Here is a 27,712-nt window from a genome sequence, read left to right as displayed (position 1 = left end):
CGAGGCGCGGGCAGACGGCTGCAGGGGCTCCCGCCGGCCCAGCAGCAGCGCCGCGGCCGCGCGAGGCGTTTGGTGTCGGCTGCGGGCCGTCCCGCCAGGGCCCTCTGACGTGCTGCGTGTGCACAGGTGGCTGCGCGGTGCCCGTCAGTGTGCCGCCCATGGCGGGGTCTGTGTTCGGGGACGGGTGTGTTTGTGGCTGCAGTTGCGGCAGTTCGTCCCGGCCCTCCAGACCTCCCCAGCCCCACTCTCGGCCTCGTGGTCCTGGCACGCCCGCTGCTTCTGCCTCGGATGCTTCCTCTGGGCTCCGCCCCCAGCACGTCCACGTCACGCCTGCTGCCTTAGTCCTACAGAAATCCTGCGCTTTGGATTTGTGCCACCTTCTGTAAGTTGAAAGCTTCTGGACCAAGTGCGGCAGTGAGATGGAGTCAGAAGAGGAGGTGAGCAAAGTGATTTCTGTCCTGTACCTCTTTTTTTTTTTCCTACCTTTTCAAGCTATTATTTCAAGATGCCTTTCTGAGGGCAAGGGTTAAAATTCATTCCCTTAGCTTTGCTGTTATTCTTCATTTCTAATAAATTGGGAACTACAAATACTCTACTTTTAAAAATGGTTGTATATGTTTACTCATTTGTTTTGGAATAAATTTGATGAAGATGAGTTTATGGGAAAGCAAAGTGTGACCAGGGGTTAGGAATTTAAATGGAAAATTGAATCTTCATGAAGCTTTCCATATTTCATTAGATGTTAAATTCTACAGTGAAGTTTCATATGATTATTAACTATAAGTATATTCCTAAATATCGTGGTTAAACTGTTATTAAAATAATATATCATAAAGCCATTAATATTTTTACATAATACAGTTGTTTGATTATTGAATTTTTCTTGTCAGATATTAGTCAGCAACCTCAGTTTTTTCTTTTAGTGATTTTGTAACAAGAATAAAAATATATTTTAAATCTGTGTGACACAGTTTTATTAAAATGACTTGAGAGTCTATGAGCATTTTTCAGTTTATTTTCTTCTTTCACATTATATTTTTAATTTTGTGTCCTTCTACATTGTATTCTAAAATTTGGAACCGATTGATATGTGCTTTTCACTTCACTATCATGAGGGATGTTTTTTCAGATGAAACTGAAAAATTTAGTAATTCATCTTTTGTCAGTATTAAAAGCAGACCAGCTAGGCTCCTTTGTGCCGCACTAAAAATAATACCAGAACATAAGAAAGGTTTCTGTATTACTTTATGTGCTCTGTGATAGCGTCTTTTCTGTGAACACACTCAACTCCTAATAAGACCCTGGCATTGAAAATTTACTTGTACATACACAGGGGTTATATTATGCTTCCTTGATCCTTGAAATGAGTATGGATGCTGACAGAAATCTTTGTGCTGTTCTCCCGAAGGTATTGCCATCAGAGAGTCAGCAAAGGTGGTTGACCAAGCCCAAAGGAGGGTGCTGAGGGGAGTTGATGACCTGGACTTTTTCATAGGGGATGAAGCCATAGATAAACCCACGTATGCCACAAAGGTAAACTCCCCACCGGGATTTGCTTCTGTAAGTGTATCACCAAGAACAGAGCAGTAGGATGAATCATGGAAAATGGTAGATTTCATAGCAATTGTACTTGTGAGCTGTGTATTTTATTCTTGTGCTGGAAAAGAGGTTTTGTTGTTGTTGGTTTTGTATGGGGTATTTTTCAAAATTGAAGTATAGTTGATTTACAGTGTTGTGTTAGTTGAACAAGGTATTTTTCATGTGGGGAATCAAGTGAATTTACAAAACCCCGGAATGCAGGATTGACTCTGGGAATGCTGGGCTTCATGTGAGAGCAAGACCTGCTTCTGCGGAAAATTGCAGGTTGACTCACTAACCTGTCAGATGTAGAAGAGCTGTAGATTGATTAATTAAAAAGAAGCACTAAAATTGTTTAACTAGGTATTTGTTCTAAAAACCTCCAAACTCCAAATGGAATGGTATGGCAGATTAGCTGTACTTTTCCATCTGTTACTCCACTGTTAAGATGATACTTTGTACTTAGAGATGTGAAGTAGAATATAAATGATAATATAACTTAATATTTCTGGTAAAGTGTCTGTTATTTCTTTACATAAATTAACATTCACCCAGTGCAAAGGACCTGTTTTCTCTAATAACTCAGTCTCTTCTGGGCCAGTGCTTTTAAAACTGTTGCTTTTACTGACATGGACTGAAGCTTGACATAGTTTGTTTTCCCTTCCTTTAGTGGCCAATAAGACATGGAATAATTGAAGACTGAGATCTAATGGAGAGGTTCATGGAACAAGTTATTTTTAATTTTCCCTGAGCTGAACCTGAGGGCCATCACTTTTTGATGGTGAGTAACTGGGACTGAGAGAAGAGCCCTGTGGATTCTGGGTTGCTTAGATTTTAAACCCAGGATATTCTTCTCTGGGGAGTTTTTAATTCCCACTAAAGCTCTTTGTATGAGTTGGAGTGCTTTTTGGGCAAATAACAGAAGGTTCAACCAAAATGTCCAAAACCAAATAGGGCTTATTATCCCACAAAACAGGATGCCAGGGTCAATCCACTCAGGGCTGGTTACTTGAGCAGCTGAGAGATGGAGGTGAGAACCCAGCCTAATTCACCTGTTTGGCCTCTTGTGCTGGTTCCCCTCAGGCCCCAGGGTGGCTGCCCGAGTTCCTGTACTGACTCTTGGTGTATTTACTTTCAGAGTTTTAGAATTAAGACTCTCTTCCTCAGAAACCTTCCTAGCAGATTTGCCCTGTCTGTCCGCTCCCAGTGTGGGCCCTAGAGGGGAACAAAATTACTTTGGTACATTTTGATGAGTCAAGATTCTCTCCTGTTGCTGGTGAGGGGACCACATCTCATCACCTGGCCCCAAGAGGTAAGTACCTAAACCGGCCTCCAGCAGCAAGGAATGAGGAGGGAGGAATGGGTTTGGGTAGGAAACCACCTGTGTAGTTAGGTGTCCTCCTGAAATAACTGGATGGCTCTGACCTTTGCTTCTTACAGCAGAGGGAGCTGAGTCAAGGTGCTGTTTTGCCAAGGTTAAATCTCACTCTAACACTGAGCTGAGTTACGGGCCCTGATATTGTGGATGTAATTGATCTTGTTCAGATGAAATAAAACAATACAGAGAAATGAAGAGAAGTGTCTCTTGGTTGTGGAGCCTGTTTTCATTGTTTTATGTTCTTTTTAAGTTAAAATTAATTACATGTATAAAACACTTACTTTAAGGAGAGCAATTGCATGTATCATAAGCTGCACATTAAAACCTACATAATTTAGCTTTGCATTTTTCCATGCTAGTGCATTGTCAAATGGTCCCTGATCCAATTATATAATTCTTCCTAATGTTAAATATGGAATATTCTTTAGAATTATCTGGCTTAAAATATGTTAAGTACAAGGCTGTTATGGTAGTTAGTGGAATCTATATATTTTGTGTCTATTAAATCAAGTCCTTGAAAGTGCTCTAAGCTTTTTCCTGGCTGTATCTTCACAACTAGGAATTGCCACATCCAAGTACTGTGTTTTACAGGCCACTGTGTATTTTCTCTCCTGTGTATCTATGATGGTTTATGTAAAATACATGGAGCCAGGAAACTGACAGTATGTCTGAGTGGCTTTGTCTTTACAGCCAAAACAAATTACAGACTCCCACCTGCCATGCTTGGCATGTTCCCTTCTCTCATACGTCACATAACTACCTGTTGGTAGGACTCCAGGCATGGGCCTGGGGCCCAGCTTCCTCTCCCTGCCTGCCCCATCCCGCTCTGCTCAGAGGGAGTCTGAGTCTTAGGCCTGTGGAGCAAATGCAATCACCAGGACACAGCCCACTGGAAATTTTTCCTACCAGGAATTTTTCTGCTCTAGCTGGCATATACACCGCAGTACAATAAAACCAATTGCTGGGAACGAACTGGAGGTGTTTGGTATGAATATGGAAAAGCTTAAATCCTTTGCCAAAAATGAGTATCTGAAGTGAATGTTCAAAAATAATTGTTTATTACATTAAACATAAGAAAATATTGTGTTACATTTATTGTACTTTGAAGTTAGCAGGTGTGTTTGCTGCATGATGTGACAGAGGAAGTTATGAGAAGGGTGGTTTTATCTCAGGCTTATGTCCTTCCTCATCAGTTAATGGGATAATTGAAGGGGAGTGAAGCAGGTACAGGGATTTGTGGCCATGTCCAGAAATTCATTGAAGACATTTACTGAACCACTACATCAGCTAATGGCTTCTTGGTGTAAAAGAGTCTAAAAGTTTTAAATTAAAGTTCCCTCAGTAGCCTATGAAATTGTCCCTTCTGACTGCCATGACAGACATCTGCACATCCATGGTGGGAATGAGCTCAGTACGGCTCATGTTTTTCAAGAAGTTTCAGAGACTCAACTCATGTTGGTCACGTGGACCAAACAGATAGCAAATGGGAACCACACTCTTTTCTCTAATACTGAATTTCCCAGAGTTCAAGACAGAATCATATATTCTAAAGAACTGCAGTGCTCTTGAAGGGAAATTGAATTGTAACTGTAGAGGAGATTTGCAAACCTTTTTGAATATGAATCAGGAGAGAAAGAGCAAGCAGCAGTGCTGCCCAAGGATGCTGGGAACCAGGAGCTCTGCCATCCACTTGAGAGCAGGAAAGATGTGTGTCCCAGCTCAGGGATGGAGGATCACCCTTCCTTCATCCTTTTGTTCCAATCAAGTCCTCAGTAGCCTGTGTGCTGCCCACCCACATTGGCAAGGGCAGGTCTCCAAACTCAGTCTGCTGCATGCTAAGCTCTTCCAGAGACACCCTCTCAGACACAACCCAGAAAGAATGGTTTACCAGCTCTCGGGGTACCCCTTAGCCCAGTCAAGCTGAGACATAATATTCACCATGACATGTGGCTTGTCCTGGCTTACCGCAGTAACTCCCTTCCTGGTTCATGAGGGTGGCTCAGACCTGCTCTGTCCTGTACACTAGCACTGGCCGGTGTGGAGCTGGACATCCTTGGCACTGCTGAGTCTGTTACTGCTGGCCCGTGTTCTTCCCATTTTCAATATATTGTCATCTCCACTCCTACTTGCCCTTCCTTGAGGATTTATGTTTTTAAAAATATTTCTTTACTGCAGTTATGGAGAGGTTTGGGACTGGAGCAATATTAGTTGCATGTGTTCAGCTTGCTTTCTTTATCCAGAAATATGGATTGATTTTTATAGTACTGACTAATTATTCATTTTTGAATTAATATTTGATGATATTTTACCATTATTATGAATAAAATGCTTATGTAACTTGCATTCATGTGAAGTTTTAATCATATACTTCAGTATTTAAAAAATAAGAAAAACTTGATATCTCCAATTTAGATCTCGTTATGTATAAATAATGGTTTTTGGAAGGTTTTATTTAAATTAGTCCTCTAAAGGAACAATTACTGGTGGTAAACATAGGAGAAAAGGAGGATTGAGGAAAACATAGATTTATGATTATGGTTCTGAGAACCCAGAAGAATGTGTCTTTAATAATGCTGAATTTGATTCAGGAACCAGGAGAACCTAATTTTATTATAAACTTTCTCTTAATGGAAGTGTATAGATTTTAATGTTCTTCACAGATGGTGAATTGTTTGGCAGCAAGTACTAAAGTGTAAAAATCAGTGATTTAAGCAAGTTAAAGGTTTTATTTTTCTTAAAGTCATTTGTAGCAGGGAGGGCAGTGCTGGTAGGTCAGGTTTCTGGTGTCATTAGGGATCTGTGTGCTCTAGTATATTTAGCATATGGCTTCCATTCTAAGATTGCCTTAGATCACAAGTTAGCTGCTGCAGCTCCAGTCATCACCTCCATATTCCAGGAAAGAAGGGGTTAAGAGCAGAAGTGGGCCTACTACATGAGTCTACCTTCAACCTTGTAAGGAGCTTTCCCAGAAGACACATCCAATAACTTTTGCTTCTTATTGGCCAGAACTTACTTAGCCATCCCTGTACACCAGGAAGTCTGGGAAATGCTGTTTTCTGGGCCTGTGATTGATCAGTGGTCTGTCATTAAGGCAGAAGGCAGAATAGATACTGGGTAGGGAAATTGCAGTGCCTGCCATAATGATGTGACTACAGGTATGAAGACAGTGGCAGATCAAGAATTCAGCTGTCTTCACAACTGTGGTTGGATATGGAAAGTGTTTTCCACGTTACAGAGCCAACAGGCTAGGGAAAAGCCACACCAGGATGTGCTGTGGCTTCTGCCCTGGGGTGAAGTCTTTCTTCTGTTAGCTTCTCCGCCTGTGGAGAAATAAACCAGGAAGTTGTATTGGGAGTTTCTGTGGCCTTCGCACACAGGCTGTAACTCAGGGTTTCACAACTCTTGTAATGAAATTTTTTCTTATTATAGAACTATAAGTGCGATTTAGAAAATTTGGAAGATGCTTGTGGGGCTTTTCAACTCCTATCCCATTATCATAAATATTAACATTTAGTATAGATATACTTAATCTTTTCACTCATGTTTTTATATGATTTGCATTCAATATTGTGTCCTCCATCCCTCTCCCCCATTTTCTTGCACGGTTTTCATAATCCTCGCTTTAATGGTCATGCAATCATGTATCCAGTGGTTGTTTCCTGTCTGTTTAGCAGCCCCACTATTTTTAGATGTTTACTTTTGTTTCCAGTTTCTTGGTTTTGTAAGACATAACATAAAGTAATCTTTGCACATTTTTTCTATATTTAGAGAATTTTTATATTAAGAATATAAAAGTTATATATATATATAATTTGGAGGTCCAGATGTGTTAATAATTTTGAATCTCTGGTATACCATTTCACACTGAAATCTTCAATGTACAAGAAGCCACATTATTTGAACTCTTAGGATTGATTAATATCATTTTTGATTATTTGACTTTTTAATTTGCAGTTTGAATACCTTTGATCTTAAACAGTTTTTCATGTATTTGTTAGTTGTATTTTCTCCTTTGTGAATTGCCTATTCATGTCCTGGGTTTTGTACATATCAGTGTTTTATTGCTTTTATTGTTGCTATGATTTCTTTGAACTTTATTCTACTTAAATTTTTCTTTTGTGATAAAATGCACATACCATAAAATTTATCATTTTAACCATTTCTGAATGTACAGTTTGGTGAGTTGAGTACATTGACATTGTTGTGCAACCATCACCACCATCCATCTCAGGAACTTCTTCATCTTCCAAACTGAAACTCTGTCCACATTAAAGAATAACTCTCTTTCCCCCTCTCCCAGCCCTAGCCCCCACCATCCCCCCTCTGTCTCTATGACTGTAACTATTCTGGGTCCTCATATAAGTGGAAACATCCAGTATTAGTCCTTTCATGACTGGCTTATTTCACTTGGTATAAGGTCTTCAGGGTTCAGCCACATTGTAGCATGTGTCAGAATTTCCTTCCTTTTTTAGGGCTGAATAATATTCTGTTGTATGTATGGCCACAATCTGTTTATGGTGTGAACTCTTTCATATAACAGATAAGAATTTTTTGTCATAAGCAGATACTTTTTCTCACTTGATTTTTTGTAGGTTATGTTTTTGAACATCTATAATTGTAAATTTTTATGTAAGTAAACCTACTTTCCTTTGATGTTTATATATATTTTTCATTCATCTGGGATTTATTTGGAACATCACTTGACACTGAAATTAAACCCAGGAAGAATCCAGAGCCAGGGTTAATCTACTTCTTGTTGGAATGCCTTCTATAGGCTCACATTTTTTTTTAAACCAGGCAGGAAGGAAACATTGCATGACTATGCTCCCACTTTGCATACCTTTCTAGCCTTCCTCTCTTCATCCTATTCCCCCCTCTAATCAGTTTAAATGTTATGTTTATAAAATTAACTTATTAAGGTGCTTGGATTCCTCTTCAAGGTAAGAGAAGACTCTAGGTCTCTGGAATTAACACATTCAATTTCTTCTGGCCTGAGATATATTCTTGATATTACAGTTGATTGTTGATATATTCAGCACTTGCTAAAGGCCCAGCCCTCTCCCCACCAAGCATTTGCATGAATTAACTCACTTATTTAATCCCACAGACAATTGTGGGGTAGGTAGTTATTACGCCTGTTTTTCAGGTTGATAGGAGGTGCCATAAGGAGATATATTGTAACCTAAATATTGGAATCCACAGCTATTCTTCATGTGCTTTAAATGAAAGAAAACTAAAAAAAAAATCTGATATAGTAATCACTAACACAGTGCTAAATGTGTACTGGGAACATTAAGGTATTAACTAATTTGATCTCAGCCCCTTGAGGTAGGCACATTAAAATAAGTAATGTGTTGTTGAATAAAGTTTAGATCACTTACTTACAATCTGCTTTTGATGACTTTATTATTTCTTGTCTATGTCTTAAGATTGCTTTCTCTCTCCCATTCAGGGAGTGTATTGATTCTAATCAGAGTAATTAAAACTTACTTGGGGCATGATGTTTGAGCTTTGTATCAGACAGGAGTATAAACTAAAGCCCCCAGCTAGTTGATAGCCAGATTTGATTATTTGCTTGAAGAGTTAGCATACACACAGCACAGAATTCAAAAGGTGCAGTAGGATTTCCAGTGCAAGAGTGTCTCCTTCCCACTTCTGTGTTGCCTTCCAGATCCCCTTCCTGGAGGAAACCAACTTTACTGGTGCTTAACCAGCAATAATTTTGTGCAGGCACATGGATTATACATAAACTTGCTTCATAAAATGGTAACAAAATTGACATACTATGGTACATTTTGATTTTTACTTTAAAAATTTTAGAAATTATAATTTGAAATATATGAAATTTACCCACTAAACACAGTTTTAAATATATCATTTGGTAACATTACCTACATTGATATTGTGGTGTAACAGAACTCTAGAACTTTTCCATCTTGCAAGATCAAAACTTTGTGCCCATAAACAGCTCCTCATTTCTCTCCCTCATACACCTTGCTTTTTAAAAAAAATGTTGTAGATACAGAAGTATATTTAAGAATGTGTATGTATGGAGAGGCCTATTTTCATGTAGCAAATTTATAGTAGATATTGTTTTATATCTGCAGACACACTGCCCATCCTTTTTAATTGCTGCAAAGTGTTACATTTTATGGATGTGACCTAATCTGTGTAATCAGTTCCTTGTTATGTGCAGTTATGTTGTTTCTGATCTTGGAAGCTGTGACAACTGTGCACCTCTCTGAGGCACCTTGTTTTAGATGTCCCTTGGCTTGACAATGGAATTTGATTTTGTCTCATAGTCTTTGTTCAGAGACTTTCTCTTCAGTAGGTGAGTTTCTCACTGGTACATGCTGATGATTTTAGTGATAATAATGCACTTTCACTGAGTACGTTCCCCATGCCAGGTGCTGCCATGAGCACTTTGTTTAGACTCCTGTGAAGTCAGTGCTAATTATGCATGGAGAGAGGAAATCACTTTCCAAACTTGGTAAAATCGAGGGTGGGGTGTAGCTGGGCTGATTGGAGTTGGAGCTCTCCCGTTGCCCGTGCTGAAATGGCCTGGGCTGTGTGGCAGGTGTGTGTGGTCACAGCTGCTTTTCTGGTGCTGTGCTTTCTGGTTTTAGTGTGTTTTATTTATGTATGGATATTTTAAAACTCAGGCTTGGCTTTCTCTTTGGTTTCTATTGGGTGCATATTCGTTCTGATAATTGGTAAAACATATTTTAACATAACTGTACTTTTGTATAAGATATTTACCTGTATTTGTTTAGGGATGATTACTTCCAACTGTGCTTAGTGACCACGTTGGTACATGGCCACATTTCTTACCTCCTCCTCCTTTCTTCTATCACCTGCTTTTGATTGTTTATGTTAGTGTACTTACTCTGATATTTATGTTTGTGAATTTATGTTTAGTGGTGTCTCTGTTGCTCTACCAAGAAAACAATATCTTTTGATTCCATGACACAAGGGCATCAGGGTCTTTATATTTTCCTCCTTTCCATCTGTGCCTGTCAACTTGATACTACTCCTGTTGTTTTAATTTATAATATTTACATTCTGTTCTATAGCTATAGATTCTCCCAGAAAAGAAAAGCATTTATCCCTACATCTTAAATGGACTACTTGCTCACTGTAAGTCTTTGGCTGTACTTTATGCATTCTTATTATTTGGCTAAAGCTTATTGTCTGATGGTTAATTCATGAAGGGTTCATAGAAACCAAATTCTCTCAAGTTGTTGTATGTTTAAAGATATTTTGTTTTTGCAACAGACTTGATTGGCAGTGTGGCCAGATATAGAATTCTGGGGTCATATTTTCCTGCCAGAAAACTCTGTAAATGTGGCCCTGTGTGTCCCAGTGTCCTGCATGCAGCTGTGCCAATGGCCAAGACAGGCTGCCCTTTTCCTGCTTTAAGAGTATGTTGCTCTACTCAATAAGCCTAACAAAACACCATAGGCTGAGTGGCTTCAACAACAGACAGTTGTTTTCTCACAGCTCTGGGGGCTTTAGGTCTGAGATCAAGGTGCCATCATTGTTGGTTTATGGTGAGATCTCTCTTCCTGGCTTGTAGATGGCCTCCTTCTCACCAGGTCCTTGTGTGGCTCTTCCTCTGTGTGTGAGTGAGAGAGAGCTCCCTGATCCCTCTGCCTTATCCTGCAGAGATGTTAGTGCTGTCCTGTGACCTCACTGATCCTGGATTACCCCTCTAGGGGCTTCATCTCCAAACACAGTCACCTGAGTGTTGCAGCTTCAGCATAAGAGTTTTGGGACACACAGCTCAGTATATAACAAAGGGTAATGTGGATTTTTATTTATTTATTTTTTTGCCAAAAGGCCTAGATTTTTTTTCCTTTCTTTGTTTTTTATTTTCTCCTTTTCTCACTCTTTTTTTCCCTAGCTTAAATATGTGATGTAAATCCATATTTATTAACATGGAAAAATGTTCAACATATTGCTGAATGACAAAAAGGAGGTTTATTTATTTTTATCTTTATGTAATCCTGTTAATTTCCTCCTATTAGATAATAGTTATTATTTTAAATAGACATTTCAAAAAACTCGGATATCTATGTCATGATTTTCATCTGCTTTATTTTTATATTTTTCTGGGTACATGTTTTTTATCTGCCATTTGTTTTTTCCTATTTTTCTCTCTCCCCTCTCTTTTTCTATGAGTGTTTTTATTTGATGTTTGGCTAGTCTTCTTGTGTTCTTTCCTCATCTTTGAGTGAGGGGAGATCTTTCTGAACTGGCTGTGTGTTGGGTTTAGGCTGGGTGGTGGGCAGTGTCTGGCTGAAGCAGCTTCTGTCCCAGGCTTGTCTTTCTCACAGCAGATGGTGGAGGTGTAACTTCTCACCTTGCCGCCTGTGCTCTGAGGGGAGGGGCCTGGGGAGCGAGGCTCCTGCAGCTGTGCTGCTCAGACTACTCTGAATCCAAGCAAGGGCTCTCTGCTTTTGCTCTTCTCTGGAGAACTGGATATTGCCTGGTATCTGAAGTCACTGGTGTTCTCTTTCCATGTCCTCACTCATCTGGTCTCAGTGGGGCTGTTATTGCCCTTGGCAGCTCAGTGCACGTCTCTTCAGATTCACGGAGTTTGGGTGTTCTGTTATCTGAGGTGGAGTTTCTTTTTCTGTAGCTTGTTCTTGTTTTGGGGTGGATTAGTAAGAGCAGAAGTGTTTAGAGAGGCTTTGCTCTCTCAAAGATTTTAAACCTCACAGCCAAAATGTGTTTAATCAATCACTCTGGGTGTACTCTGTCTGTCAAATTAAGGAGTTGTACAGCATCTTAATGAACATGCTTTTAGATTAACTTATTGCCGTTCTGATGTAATTACATGAAATTTGGGTGAACACTAAATATAGTGAATATTTCCTTACAGACAGAACCTCCTCTGAATACACCAGAAAATAGAGAATATCTTGCAGAAATTATGTTCAAATTATTTAATGTACCAGGACTCTACTTTGCAGTTCAGGTAAGGACAAGTGACTTTCATGATTCCCAAGTGACCTTAGTTGTCTAATGTGGAAGAAATGGTGATTCTAGAGGCCTCTGTAAGATTGTGTGGTGTGGTTTCATTTCCCATGCACTCAAGTGCACATGAACTCATCCCATTCAGGTCCGAGCTCAAACACTGTACAGAGCAATTTCTGTGATTTATGTTTTTACTGCTGGTGTAGAGTTTGTCCAGCTTTTGTCTGTTTACATTCATTAAAATCTAAAGTATCTTCAGGAAGACAAGATCAAGATGTAGGTGTGGTTCTTTGGCTTATTTTTACTTCTGATCATAAAAAAGAAAATACACTATAGAATCTGTTAAAACAAAACAAAATGAAACAAAATAAATGTCTTTCAAGGGTTTCCCTTTGTGGATCTGAGCTCCTGTGGTTCCATGAGTTTGCAGAACTTCCCCTGAAGCTGCTTGTTCTTCATGGGGGGTTTTGTTGTTTTTAGGTGTAATGTATCTGCCTCTATATAAGGGAATTGACTGAAATTTGGGGGAATAAATGATAAAATTGTTTTCCAAAATGCTTCCTGCATATTCTATTCCCTTGTAGGAAAAAAGAGGAGGAGTTGCATAGATGATTAACTTGGAAGATTCCACATGCTGTGTCCTCTGTGTGGTGATTCTCAGTAGACAGTGATGTCTTAAAGACTCTGAAAATGCCTACATTAGAAAACTCTGTTTATTCCACCACTTCCAAATTTAACCAGAAATATTCCCCAACCCCTAAGCTGTTTCTGTTCCATGGACTAGGAGACACTTCAGGAAACACTGGCCCAGTGGTTCTCAAAGTGATCTATGCAGCAAGGTCTCCTCAAAAGTGTTTTTTCCAAAATACACATCCTCAGAATTTATATCAGACCACGGGTTTCCAGCCTCAAAATTTTAGATCGGGCAGTCCTCAGGGGAGTGGAGGGTACTGAGCTGTGTGTTGTGGGATGTCTAGCAGCATCTCTGGTCTTGACCCACCAGGGGAAGCACCACCACCAGCCTCCCCTCCCTCAAGTGTGACAGCGAGAAATGTCACCAGATATTGCCAGGTGCTCCTTGGGGGCAAAATTGCACCTGGTTGAGAACCACTATCCTGGTTCGGCCAGATGAGAATTTCTGGGTGCCAGGCCCAGTATTTTGTCTTTCTAAAGTCCCCACAAGTAGTCTTATTGCAATCCATCTGTGGACCCACACTGGGAACCAGTGGATTAGAAATTAAAACCTCCTGATTCCACAATAAAATTCCTTTCTCTCTGGCTTTTCTTTGCAAAGCTTTGATTTATCTTACTGAGAAGTTGACTCCTCCAGATTAAGTGCACAGAATTTACATGTTAGTTGTCCACTTTGGAATTTGGATTTGGGAGGAAGATGGAAGGTAGGGAAGGGAAAGGTCATTCAGACTCAGTAAGAAAGAAAGGGCCTATTGCTCCAACCTGAAGATATGCTTGTGGAACACTTGAGAAAGTCCCCATGCTGATGGTCTCTGTGGTATTTGTGAAGGCAGTGCTGGTCTTAGCTGTGTACTGGACATCATGACAAGTTGGTGAACACACATTAACAGGAATCATCATTGACAGCAAGGATGGGGTCACTCACGCTATCCCAATGGTCAGCAGGGCAGCGAGTTCTGCTCTGTCTGTGGGCCTAACCTGATTTGAGGTGAAGGAAGCAGTGAAAGAAAAAAAAACCTTCTGTTAATTAAAGCACCACTTTTGAAGACATACCTGTACTTAGCAAAGGTAACAAGAGCCTTTAAACACAGTTGTGTGAGAAAGTGGAAGATGCCTAGTGTCTGTGGCACTGGCAGTTGGAAATTTGCAGTAGCAGATTTGTGCAGTCTGGTGTCAGCAGTCGTCTGATGTCCCTGGCTCTGCTTGGCCCCAGTGTCACTTTGCCAGGAGGGTTTTCCTGACTTTCATTCTGAACTGTAATCTGGATATCAGTGGGTGCAGCACATGAACATTTGGAGGATGATTTTGTGTTCTGTGACAATCCTCTGGAGAGGATTTGTTTCTTGCTTTTTAAAAATTTTTTAAGAGCCAAGAAGGAGAGATTGTTCCCCTTGACTTGCAGGATGCTCTGCAATGTCACTTTTTGGTTTTAATTTTCAAAATATTACAGAAGTGATTTCTAATTCAGGCTTCAAGAGACTATATATATATATATATATATATATATATATATACATATACATATGCATATATATTTGGTACAATGGACTAGTTAAATGAATTATTTAAAGATTTTTTTTAATTAATTGAAGCTATCTGGAGGGGGTTACATTGGGAATTCAGACCTGCCTTTCCTCCTCCACGTCCCTTCTTGGAGGCAACCCCTGATACTAATGTTTGTTATTTTGTGTATTACAAGAATCTTTTGTGCAAATATAGGTTTGTGTGTGTATGTGCTATGCTCCTTTTAAAAATGCAATAAATGAATCACTATGCTATACACTGGAAACTAACAGAATTTTGTAAATCAACTAAGACAAATTTAAAAAATGCAAACTAGTTTTTTTTAAAAAAACAATTCATTTATTTCATTTAAAAAATAGTCACTGTTTTATTTCAGGACGTTGCAGAGATGATGTACTAATGCTGGTGCTTTAATACCTCAAAGTTCAGAAATCACTGCAGGGGGAGGCTGATGTGTCTACAGTCAGGAGGAAAAAGCCAAATCTTTCCCCTCTGTCATTGCACCCTGCCAGTGTCCCCTTTGCCCGGGGGTGAGGAGAGGCAGGAGGCCTGCAGAGCATGCTCTGTGCTCGCAGCCCCTTCATCCAGTCTCGGAACACTGCCCCCTCCTGGGTGTGAGGTGTTTAGGTGCCACTTGCTGTGTGGTCCTGCCTGGCTCCTCTCTGAGGTCACGTCCTCAGAGGTCAGTGCAGGCCAAGGTCAGGGTCTGTGCCTGTGGGTCTGCTTCCTGGCCTCCCCTGTGCATCTGAAACAAGTTTCACACTACGTGCAGGCCCACAGAGAAAGTTGTTGTTCAAATTTTTCTCTGTTTCTTAATGCAGTTTTTCCCCCTATTTATAAAAATTTCATTTACTGTACAAAATTTAGGTAAAATGGAGAAATGTAAAGAAGAAAATAGAATGACCCACAAACCTGCCCAGAGGACTGTGCCACACTTTTTTGGTATAGTCTACTGAGCTCTTTTTCTTAGACACACGATACACATTTTAAGCACAGTTGGGATACCCTCCATCTGATTTCATGTTCTAATTGTACAATGTGCTCCTGAGGTTGTATTTTGCATATTGACTTATCCCTGATGTATCTTTATGGTTAAATACTCTGTGGAAAGATATTTAGTAACTACCTGACAGCCCATCATGTGGGTGTAGCACAACTCACTTACTTGTTTTCCTACCATTGGCTGTGGGTTGTTTTAATATATTTAATCTGTGATGAAGCTGATACTCAACATGGGTTGAATTAATTTTAGAAAATGTTATATGTAATGTATTGAGTATAGAAATTGTGAATAGTTTCTGTTTGCGAGAGCTACTGTTCTTATGACTTTTTTATTTTAATAATGTGTACATATCTTTTATCTTGATCTTAAATATTTTACAATTGGCTTGGGCTCCTGAGAAAGGTTACACACTCTCTCACTTCTAGAAGTTGGGCACCTCAGAAGACATAAGAGGAATTCAGTCACCTGTTCTTGTAACTTCAGTGGTAACTGTGCTTGTACATAGTGGAACTGATCCATCTGTCAGATGGATGAGGATTTGCTCCAGCCTTCTGTCTCCATGAGTGTGTGACAAGCAACCAGTGCCATCAGGGAGCTCAGAGTGCCTCCTCTACCTGGTGCAGGTGGGGACATTGTCCACTCTGCACAGCTACTCCCACCAGCATGAGCTGGACCTTCCCAGCCTGTGGCCTGCATGTTGAGTGGCACCCCAGGGGGCTGGTGAGGACCTGGGACCACACAACAGCTCCTGGCCTTCTCCTGCTGGTGACGGCTGACAGCCTGGTCACTGGTCCGGGAGGGCAGCTGGGTGAGCGGATCCAAACTCCCCACATAGCATAGGGTTGAGGGGAACCTGCCAGACTGTTCCTTCCTACCAAGTGCAGCTCTTACTAGAGTGAGCAGATCGGTTATTGAGTCTTTAATGCATGCCTAAACCATGCTGTGTACTTGACCTGCTGCCTGTCACTGGGTCTCTTCTGTGCACCCACTCACCGCATATGATGGGTGAAGGTGCCAAGGTTGAAACATATGTGTTAACAGATGTGGCCATGGTTACTCTGCCCACAGATGTGGAACCAGGATCTGAGTCCAGGTTGTCACACCCTAAGTCCTGCATGCTAACCAGGTGGTTGATTTTTAAATGCAAGCCAATTTGTAGTTGGTTTAAAAATTAATAGTTAAACAGCAAAAAAAAAGTGACAATGAATATATATATGTTCATGTATAACTGAAAAATTGTGCTCTACACTGGAATTTGACAAAACATTGTAAAATGCCTATAACTCAATAAAAATGTTTATAAAATTAATAGTTAAAACTTTTTCCTTTTTGTTAGAGGAACAATAAAATGACCCATTATTCGGACAGACAGCAGCATTTTGGAAATTAACTGCCTTCTGTGGTTTTCTCTTCACATTTCTAATGGAAAGGCCACTTTGTTTGCTTACAGAGCATCTCAGGTTCTCCTAATGGAATTGCATGCATGGTCATTTTATTCCCCCTCCCCCAGTCCTGAGCTTTGCACAGAGCGGAGATTCAGTAAATGCTTGCATTGCCAGGGCAGGTGGGGGCAGGAGTCTAACTTACAGTCCAGGGAGGGCTTTCCTCCTGGAGTTACTCACATGGTGTTTTGCCTCTCTGTCTCCCCAGGTGGAAGGTTAGGTAATTGGAAGCTGCATCAAACACATCCCTATTGCAGGTAGAGATATGAATTTAATTCAACAGCTGCCAAGGGAGAGGGAGGTGGGAATCCCTCCTGAGCAACCACTGGAGACCGCAAAGGCCATTAAGGTAAAAACAGATGGGAAATGGGCCAGTTTGGTGGTGAGAGAGAAATAGTGTTTGCACACTTCCCCTTGTGGCCACCACCCCTGCTCCCACTGTGCCTTCCCTCCCTCCCCATGAATGTGGGTCTCCATCTGTTTACCACTTGAATTAAGGGGCTGAAAGCTTAGCCTCTTCTCTGAACATGGATGCTTGTGGAGTTCTCCAGCTGTAAATGAGAGCAGCTTGATAACTGGTATTGAGCATCCTGCCTAGTACGATGTCATTTAATTGGAGCCTGATTAGACAGAACCTTCAATTAGCCAATGTGTCTTGCACCTCTCCCTCCAGGCTTCATTTCCCGAGTAAGGAGCAGACAGCAGCAGCAGTGACTGTGAGGAATCCTGTGCAGTCAGCCAGAATTCAAACTCATTTCCAGCTCTTGCTGTGTGTGGTTCTGTACCCTGAGAATTACCATTCAGAGTGATGCTGTTCTAGGGTGAATCATTGAACAGAGTCCACCTGTGTTTTCTAGACTCTGTTACCATGCTGGAGGAGTTACAGGAAGCTCTAAAATTAAATCAGTAAGATTTGGAGGAAAATGGCTCATTGGTCCTTATTTAAAATGCCCACTTGACTGATCCATCGGTTTGGTCTTTGTGTCACTATGAAGGTAGCAGTTGACAGACCCCTTTCAAAGCAATTTTCTCTTCAGGTTGCAAAATCAGGACAAATTACTGTTTTGTTTTTGTTTTGTTTTAGTCAAAATGAAGAGATTCTTAGTAATACAAGGATAATTATTATATAAAGATCAAAGATTTTGTTTTTGGAGAAAAATTTAAGCATGGAAGTGACATGTGACCTTGAACACATAGTTTCTGAGCTGCAGGGGAGTTTAAGGGAGGTTAGCCTCCCCCCTTCCCTCCCACTTTTGCACCCAGTAACAAGATGGTTGAAGGAAAGCTAGTGCCTGGGGGGAGTCCCACATTTTGCATGACACTCTTGGTGGATGGAGAGGTATTTTTAGGACAGGGTGCACAGGTGCGAGTCAGGGCCCCTGTGAGTAGGGTGGCTGGGTGCCCGGGGGTGCCCAGGACTAGAGTTTCCAGGGATGGGTCACTTCACAGCTTGGGTGTGTGGTCCTGGGCAGCCCATGGGAGTCAATCCTTTCCCCCTGGGGGAAGGTTTACAGAAGTAGCATAAGACTTTCTTTTTATGTTAAAATATTTCCTAGAACTTCCCCTAGTCCTTTCCTTGTGTTTCTTCAAGGAAATAAATTTGGATAGTTGACCCAAGTTCCCTCACCTCCCCATTCCTGTTACCAATATATCTCACAGCCTCTGGCTCCTGACTGTCGGGGTGGCCATGCAGGTGAGCAGGGCCCTGAGTATGCTGACTGTGACAGAGGCTGCTCTCCTAGTCCTCATGGTGGGCTTTACCTTCCTCACTGGCTCTCTGGGGTCCATCTCTGACCCTGAACCAGGTTTGGCCCATTTGGGCAGTGACAATGTATCACTCAGCCATGAAGGTAGGCAGTGGAAGAGCTCCTTGTGTTCCCTGCAGGTCAGCCACCCCAACCCTGCTGTCAGTTAGTTCTTGCCCCACTTCCCTCTGTGGGAGTGGGTCAGAGTTACCCTGTGTCTTGTTGCCCCTGTGGGCAGGAGTGGGCCTGTGGATGCGTGGATTCTGTTGGTGGGGGCAGTGGTGGTCCAGGTCTTGGGGCTGACACACTGCACACCATCAACTCTGTGGAGGCACTTCCTGCCTTCAGTTAAGCCTCTGAGTTGCTGCGAGACATTGACCTGGTGTCTTAGGACAACTTACTGTTTCTGCCCTCAGCCTGGTAGATTTGAAGTTGTATGGACTGACCCACTCACTCAGTTATCAGTGAGCACAGGGGTGTGTAGCAAGACTGGCCCATCAGTCTTACAGTTGTGCAGAGTATACCAAGGATGGTATTAGGTTTCATTTCAGGGATTCTAAGAAATTTTGAACTTAGTATCATGAAAATGCCTTCAGAGGTCCTCCTGAGCACCAGCTTTGGGCCTGACAAAGTGCAGGCATTGAACAAAGCCCACCTGGCCCACAGGAAGCTGACTTTCAGAATCCGGTACCCAGGGGCCAACTGCTGTTCTTGTGAGGTTAGCTCTAAGGACAGATGATCAACCCAGAGACCCCCAGTCAGGCATCACCAGCTGAGGAAACACTTTGCACAGCACAGGCTGGGGCTGGCACTGAGTGGGTTCTCATGCCCCAATGTGTGGCAGATCCATCCTGTCAAAGTCGGGCTTTCCTTTGGTTCATGGTCCCAGCACCTTATAAAGTGCTGTGCCATTTACTTATTTATCACTGTCACTTGTTACTCTGACTCTCAGCTAGTGTATGGGCCAGTGGGCAGGGGTCTGTGTGTGTTTTATTCACTTGTGCATCCCACGTGCCTAGGCACTCACTAACTCTCTGTCATGTAGCCACTGAGTGTGCTGTGTCAGACCGCAGAGCAGGTTAACCACCTGCCAATCGGATGTGGTGACCACAGGGCCAGATCTGCTGCCTTCAGATCTGGGTTGGGCTGCGATGCGGGTCTGCTTGTCCCAGTGGGTGGCAGCGAGTGCCTGGGCAGGTGCCACGTGGGGGCATACAAGGAGTAAGAAGAGAGGAGATGGAGACTAGGGACTTGATAGGCACCGTCAGACATCATCTCAGATAGTAGGCAGCAACATGTGACACAGTGAGGCTGGGACTAATAGCAGAGCTGGAAAGAAAGCAGAGTACATGGCCAGAGCATAGCTGTTAGACATCACTGAGCCCAGTAAGTATCCCTTGGAGTTGTGGCCTTGGGCAGGACTGATGTCGGGGGTTTGTGGTGCTGGAGTTACTGGGTGTTTGCTGGAGGGCAGACTGGGTGGTCGCTAATGCCTGGTGACATCTCTGTGTGTGCATCTGCAGGAGAAGTACTGTCACATTTGTCCCAATATAGTCAAGAAGTTTGCCAAGTATGACGTGGATCAGCGGAAGTGGATCAAACAGCAAACAGGGAACAATGCCATAAGCCAGAAGAAAATCATTATCGATGTTGGCTAGGAAAGTTTCCCAGGCCCTGAAATTTTCTTTCACCCAGCGGTAAGACATTTGTTTTCTGAGTGTGCAGAGAATGACGTGTGTGGAGCAATGCTGTCACCTCGTGTGTGCAAGAGTGGCTACCCGTGGGGCTCCCGAGTGAGGTGGCCACCTTTCAGGGAGGACCTTGGGAGTGTAGGCTACAGCTTCAGTGGCTGCTCTGGCTCCTGCATGGTCCACGCACTTGACTGGGTGTTTCATCGTGCTTCTCTTTGGGTCTGGCTATCTGTTAAACAGTTAATGGTTGGTTAAACCAAGAGCAGTTAGGAAGAAGCTTTAAGAGCAATAGAAGAGAATGGATTTGAAATTCATCTCCTACTGATATGAAAACTAGTTTATCTCGAGGACTGATTGGAATTTGCCTCTGTATAAGAGTACGATAGCGTACATATAACCTTCCCATCACACATGACGATCCGTCCTCAGTCCAACATTTAACCCAGTACAGCTGGTCCTGCTGTGTTCCCTGCTGCAAGTTAGATAAAACTTCTGTCTGAGGACAGCCTTGGAAAGAAGAATTAAAGATATCATCAGTTTAGCAAGTAGTCACAAAGAATTATTACTGCGTTTGTAAAAGCAGTAACTAAGAGGCAATATTTTAAGGTTTAAGTAAAATGGACTTTATTTGTATTTTGGTATATTTTTCTGCCTCATTCAGTTTACATTTAATAGGTAAATACAAACCACTGCCTGTTCTTCGATGTGTATGACTGTTCAGGGAAATGGCACACAATGTATGTCTGACAGTACCTGATATCACGGCACTCATTCGCTCGTGATAGTCTTCAGTTAAAATACACATAAACCAGCAAAGTCCAGTGAACAGCTGCATGGCGCCTTCTTCTTCCCTAGAGCACATTGACACTTTTCATGATTTTTAAAGCATTTTTAAGAATTTTGTAATTGAATTACTTATACTTTAGCTTATTTCACTTATGGAATTGAATGTAAGATTTTTTAGTTAATAACATGGTTATTACCATATTGATTGTTTCACCTAGAAGCCACCACCATTCCCCATTCCCAGTCTTCTAGTTCAGATTTACAGTGTGAGTCACTGACTAGGTTTTTTCTTATAATCTGGCTAACTTTTTCATGACATTAGTGTCTATACATCACATGCTCATTATCTACAATATTTTTCATTACATGTCACATACACTGAGCACATGCTTTTTACAATCTCATATAAAGTTTGAGTCACTGTGTATTCTAAGGCAGGGCTGGTCTGTCTTTGTTACTGTTTGATTTATTTTCCCTCTCTAAACCCACACATTTCATTTCTTGAAGGGACATGTCACCATCACTCCATGCACAGAGTCACTTGGATTAATTTGACACATTCATTCCAATGTGATGGTTTAAAAGGCATAGTGAATTCTGTATTTGTTAAAGTTACATTTTAAAAAAGTTGTTGAGAGAAATGTGTATTGTTTCTTTTATATCTGTACAAAATTCTGTTCACCAACCCGGATTTTATGCAATCCATCTCAGATGTTGTTGACAAAGTAACACAGAACTGTCCCATTGATGTCCACCATCTGCTATATAAGGTATAAGCTGCTTGGGTAACATGCTTGGATTTCATTCTGAAATTAAAGGCCCAGCATTCTGAGAATAATAGACCCTTACCACCAGTCTGCAGATAGTCCTATTTGACTTCTGTTTTATAGGATTTGTTAAGGGCCAGATTCCTGTAAAATATTTTTCTTGGAGTGAGGGTGACTTAAATGCTTGGCAATATAACTCAGTTAGCCAGAAGTATTTGATTTAAATATTCTAGTATCTCTTATTCTTATCTGCCCAGCTGTATTTTTAAGTTGGACAATTTTAACCCTCCATGTTGACTGAAAGATCAAGGGGTTCCTTCCCCTCTTGCTTTCTGTGAGTTCACTGGTCTTGCTTCATGAGTATTTAGATTAGTGACAGATGTGTTGTTGTCAGAGAGAAGGAGGAATCTGAAATGAACAATCAGAAAATGCTCATGTAATGTTTCTCCAAAATTCTTTGAGTGCAGGTAATTTTGAAACTTGAAAGGAGAAAAAGGCAGTTCATGTAACTGTAGGATGAAGGAAGTGTTGCTGAAAGCCAGAGGGGAGGGGCAGAAAGTGGCAGTCAGCTGGCCCTGCTTCCCTGCCTGCTCACCTCTGTCTGCACATTCTGCTCTTCCCCCAAGACCACATCTCCCCTTCACAGATGCAGGGGCCTGCACCGTAGGGAGGAGAGGACCAGGCTCAGTAGGGAGGGCTTAATACAGCTTATTTCATCTGGACAGTAGAATACTATTCAGCCTTTAAAAAGAATGAGGTAAAGCAATGTAAATTCAAATGAAAAGATGTCTACAGTATAAATTGTCAAATGAAAAAGCAAGTTGTAAAGTTTACACATTGTATTATTTCATTTTATTTAAAATATACTTTATGTATATATATATATAAGAAAAGGTATTGTATGATATGTGTTAAACTCCTTAAAGGAAATAAAATATATCTGGGCAAGAGATGGATAACTCTTACTTTCTACTCTTTGTGTTTTAAAATTATTTGAAATTTTATGATTAATAAATGCTATTTTTATTATTGGAAAACATTTTCTATATAGACAAATTTGATGGGTAAAAGCAAATAATAATTTGGTTTTTATTGGTATATAACCTTAATTAAACACATCTCACTTCCAATAAATGTGCAAGGAAGGGAAAGCAAAGGCAGATGAGAGTATTAAGTTTAGTGCAGTATGTGGCTTGTTCTCCCTACTTCTTAAATCTCACATAACATCAGCTGTGTCTTCCTGTCCATGAAAGCAAGGAACAAGTGTGCACTATCTAGTCCTCATTTCATCATGGTGGAGATGGAACTTCTGCCAGCAGTAAGGATTGCTCATGCTGGGGTTGAGTTTTCTCATTTGATCATTTAGTTTGCTTTCAATAGATTTACAGGATTCTTGAAGTAGAGCTGGCCTTCTAGCCTGAGTACCTTATTTAACAGATGATGACACTGAGCCCTACAGATAGGAAAAGGAGGCAAAACTGGAGGGACCTGGGTCACATGGGGCAAACTGGTCTTCGACGTTTTTCTAATTGAGGTAGGGTTGATGTACAATATTATATAAGTTCCAGGTTGCAGTTTTTAAAGGTTATACTCCATTTATAGTTATTATAAGATATCAGCTATATTCCCTGTGCTGTATAACATATCCTTGTAGCTTGTTTATTGTATAAGTAGTAGTTTGTACCTCTTAATTCCCTATCCCAGTCTTGCCCTCCCCTCTTCCCTGTCTCCATGGAAACCCATTAGTTTGTTCTCCATACATGTGAGTCTGTTTGTTGTTGTTGTTGTTGTTGTTTTTGTTATGTTCACTAGTTTTCTTTTTCAGAGTTCATATATAAGTGATATTCTACAGTATTTGTTTTTTCTGTCTGACTTATTTCACTCAGCATAATACTCCCCAAGTCCTCTATATTGTTGCAGATGGCAACATTTCATTCTTTTTTATGGCTCAGTAATATTCCATTTTACATATACCACAACTTCTTTATCCAGTCATCTGTTGATGGACACTTAGTTTGCTTCCGTATCTTGGCAATTGTAAATAAGGTTACCATGAACATTGGGGTTCATATATATTTTTAGGTTAATGTTTTCATTTTCTTTGGATGTATACCCAGAAGTGGAATTGCTAGATCATATATTAGTTCTATTTTTAGTTTTTTGAGAAGCCACCGTCCTGTTTTCCATAGTGGTTGTAATAGTTTGCATTTCTATTGTTCCTTCTTTTCCTAGTTTGGGTGTATAAACTATACTGACTAAACCCAGAGTGAACTAGTTGCTCACAGTGTCTCTCAATGTGACTACACATTGAATCAAGTGGGAAGCTTTTCAAATCTGGATGCCTGGGCCAATTATATCAGAATCTCTGGGTGGGGGTGTGTGATTTTGGGGGACTCAGCTCCTGAGGAGACTGATGCGCATGGACAGCCAGGGCTGAAAACTGGCTTCAAGCAGCACATGCTGCCTGCAATGACTTGACCTCCTGGATAAATCACAGGCCTCCAGGACTCAGCTCTCACACACTAGTCTCTGTATAAACTATACACCAACAGTATATATGGGTTCAATTTTCTCCACATTGTTGCTGAATGTTTGTGGTTTTGTGGTCTTTTTGATGATAGCCATCCTGGTAGACACGAGGTAATATCTCACTGTGTTTTTAATTTGCATTTCTCTGATGATTAACAACACTGAATGTCTTTTCACTGCCTGTTTTCTTGGCTCAGTGGCAGGAACTATAGGTCGATTTTCTTTTGATGAAGCAAGTAGGAGGAGGCTTGCTTTAGGTCCTACTGACAACACCTGAGATCTTCTTGGTCACTGAGTGAACACCTTACTCAGGCTCATTGACAAGAAAAAGGTGGTGGAGAATATAAAATGTGGCTTTGAAAATTCAGACATTTTAGAAAACTAAAACTTTTTTTTTAAGAAGTAGTCATAATCTAATTTTTATTTCAGTCTGTTCTGTAGATAAGGGTGTTCACATGCTTCCTTTTTTTAATTTATTTTTTGTTCAGTTTCCAAGTTTTTTGGAGGTTGGGTCTGGGAATGGTTCTTCTTTTTCATTTTATTATAGCTCTCTATCTTTATGGGTTAAAGATTGTCAGTTATCTGTTGTAGACTTGAAGGGCTTTTTTTAAGTGGAAGATTTCCTATGTTGGCTGCGCACATTTCCATGATATTGCTGTGAGATCTGTTTTTGGTATGGTGTGGTGCCATGTCATTCTTGTGAGTGCATTGCCTGTTATTTCTATGATTGCCAATGTGGTTTTTGTTGTGGTGAACACAATCTACTTTTGTTGTTTAACAGAGCCTCATTTTGATTAGGTGTTTATCACAGATTGGAGAGTGGCTAGGTCTTCTCCTTTTATAGGAATTGAGACTTCCAAACCATTTCTGGGGTGCAGGCTGTGGTATGTGGTGTTGGAATGTTTCCAATACACACTCATAACAGTTCCTTTGTCCTTTCTATTGCCATGGGAATGTCCAAATTCTACACAGAAACACCAGTGGAAACAAATCTAAAGATGTCATGCACTAGGGCCTGCTGTAATGATCCTTCAGTCCCCCAGCTGGGTCCTCAGTGAAGTACCAGGTCAGTGCCATCCCTATTGTTACATTTGCATGTGGTAGACAAGGCTGATGGAAAGGCTTCAACTTCCACTTCTGTGCACCCAGATCTCTGCTCTTGGCTCTCTCTTCCTTGTGGCATGGGAACGCCAAGACAACCACAGAGCATATCCACACCCTCTGCCTTGGACCCAATAAAAATCACAGTTGTGCCTATGAAATATGCAGGTTCTTTGGCCATGGATTCTGATTTCAACCCGAACTTCCCCTGGGTCCCTCAGACCAAAATTATGATGGTTCTGATAGAGCCGTGCTTCTCTTCTATTGCAAAAATGCCAAATTTGGTCCTGGACCTGCAGAGATAGTGAATATGTCCATGAGATACCTAGATAATCCACACCATGTGCGTCAGCAATGTTGCTTTTTGAATTCAGGTCCCAGGCAGTTCTGTTCTGTAGACACTACCAATCACAGAAAACAACACACTCCAACCCCATGAGACTCAGTCTGTGCCATCAGCCTCAGCCCTCTCCCTCAGCTTCAGCAGACATTCCTAGCTCAGCATCAGCAGCTCAAGTCAAGGTCTGGGGATTGATTACAGGGATATTTTGTGCTGGTTTCTTTCAGTTCTGTCAGCCAGGCATCTGCTGTGCACTCCTCTCACCCTCATTGGATCTCCTTCAATCCCAACTGATCTCCCTGTGTGTGTCCCAGTAAAACAGTGTTTTCCCCTTTTTAGCTCCCTCACCAAAACTCAGGTCCTGCACTGATTTCCTTTTCTACTTTTCTTTTTCCTCCTTCCCAATTTTGTGAGGACCTTTTCTGTCTCTTGAAGTAAGAGACAGAAAAGGTGAAATTGATGTTCAACCAATGTCCAGCAGGTGTCCTGAGCCAAGAGATGGATGTACATGGATGAGAGTGAGCTAAGAATGCACTTGTAATCAAGAAAATATATCAAACACAAGAATGTTATATGGGGATTAAGTTTTATAGGAGAAGAGGAATGAAATGAGTTCTGCAAGGGAAACAACTATGTAAAATTCCTGGCTTTTCTAGAAGAGTTTGTTTATAATGTGTTTTTTTTTTTTTATATGGATGACACGGTAGATACAAAATCACTTTGGTATTTAATTTAGCTTCCATTGTGTACATTAAAAAGAGTGGTTTTTGTAAATCAATATTTATAATGTAAGAAGCACCATCTTTTATAATGATTTAAAGTCAAGATAAAATTTTTACATATTATCTTTTTAAATGGATGAGGAAAGGACACAGTGTTTCAAAATCCTTTAAGAGGGTAGTGGGTGAAAAAACATTCAGGCACTATGTTCTAAACTGCCTGGAAGCTGAGAACCTGTGCTGACCATTTAACATTTTGACCCAGTGAAATGATAAAGCCAGAGTCATTTCAGAAATGTCCAAAAGCTATTTCAAGCATCCCCTGCAATTGGCCACATCCAGAACTCTGAACACAGTAAATGTTCAGTTAACACTAGCTCATTGACAAAATATTTTGGCCATTCAACTGATATCTATTAACAGCATAAATACAATATCCCTTCTTCCTAACACTAACCTTCAAGGAGATCTTTCAATTTTTCAAATATCAGTCAAAAGTATGTTATTGAATGAAGCCCTCTACTAGATAATAAGTACACTGAATTTGGTTGTTTTGTTCTTTTCCAGATACTGATTAACATGCCAAGCATAATGCCTGGCCCAGGAAGCTCAGGAGATGAATCAAATAACTTGACCATGAAGGAGCACTGAGGAGGAGGCAGAGATGATCTCTGGCATGGGTATTATAATAGGCGTACTACAAGGCTCAGAGGCAGTGCAGAGGAAGAAATGAGGAGCTCTTGGAAGTGGTGGGGAGAGGGCAAGTGTTTGGAATGTTCTTTAAGAATAGGTACACTTGAACTGACTCTTAAAAGATGGGCAGGTGTTTGACAAGGCAATGTGAACACCACAGATAGAGGGGAGTGAAGCCACCTGGAATCCTTCCTCTCTGCACTGCAAACAGTTTGGGATGGTTGGTGCATATGGCACGTGACTGTGCACATTCTGTCCATGTTGTGTGCACTGATGATTTAGAAATGACAGAAGGGCAAGTGGTGAAGCTGGAGAGTTGCAGAAGCACACAGAGGAAGACTGCCTTACATGGTTCTTCAAGGTATTTGGACATGATCCTGTGGCAAAGCAAGTCATTACATGATTATTAAACTAAGCAGTATTGGTGTGGAATTTGCCTTCCACAACAATTATTTTCCTGCAGTGTGGATGACAAATTTGGGAGGTGGAAGAGGGGAAAGAATACAAACTGAACTGCTGGTTGGAAGAAAATTATCAGTGGTCCTGGAAAGACTCAAGGCAATCAAGAAGCTGTGAAGGAAGGGTGCTGAAGGGAGGGACCTTAAGGATATGGCCTCTGGACAAACTGATTACTATTGTTTAAGGAATAATTTAGTGGGGAGCAAAGCAAAGACAAGCACAAAATGTGTTCTAAGTCTTTTGGGGTTATGTAATTGGGTAAATGGTATTGATATTTGCAATATA

At 41.0% G+C, this 27,712-nt stretch overlaps 1 long non-coding RNA gene across 1 annotated transcript; it reads left to right on the top strand.

Annotated features, from left to right (window-relative positions):
* Positions 1-302: 302 nt before the first annotated feature.
* Positions 303-27,488, top strand: LOC141579827 (uncharacterized). Its single transcript, XR_012511839.1, has 7 exons — positions 303-437; positions 1,409-1,533; positions 2,249-2,359; positions 11,841-11,936; positions 16,806-16,946; positions 19,866-20,039; positions 26,843-27,488. It is a non-coding gene; the product is annotated as an uncharacterized LOC141579827 (long non-coding RNA).
* The last annotated feature ends 224 nt before the right edge of the window (positions 27,489-27,712 follow it).

This window comes from Camelus bactrianus, chromosome 14, assembly GCF_048773025.1.
Source record: "Camelus bactrianus isolate YW-2024 breed Bactrian camel chromosome 14, ASM4877302v1, whole genome shotgun sequence".
Lineage (NCBI taxonomy): Eukaryota > Metazoa > Chordata > Mammalia > Artiodactyla > Camelidae > Camelus > Camelus bactrianus.
Note: the sequence above shows the minus strand (reverse complement) of the source record. Positions and strands in the feature narration are given on the sequence as shown.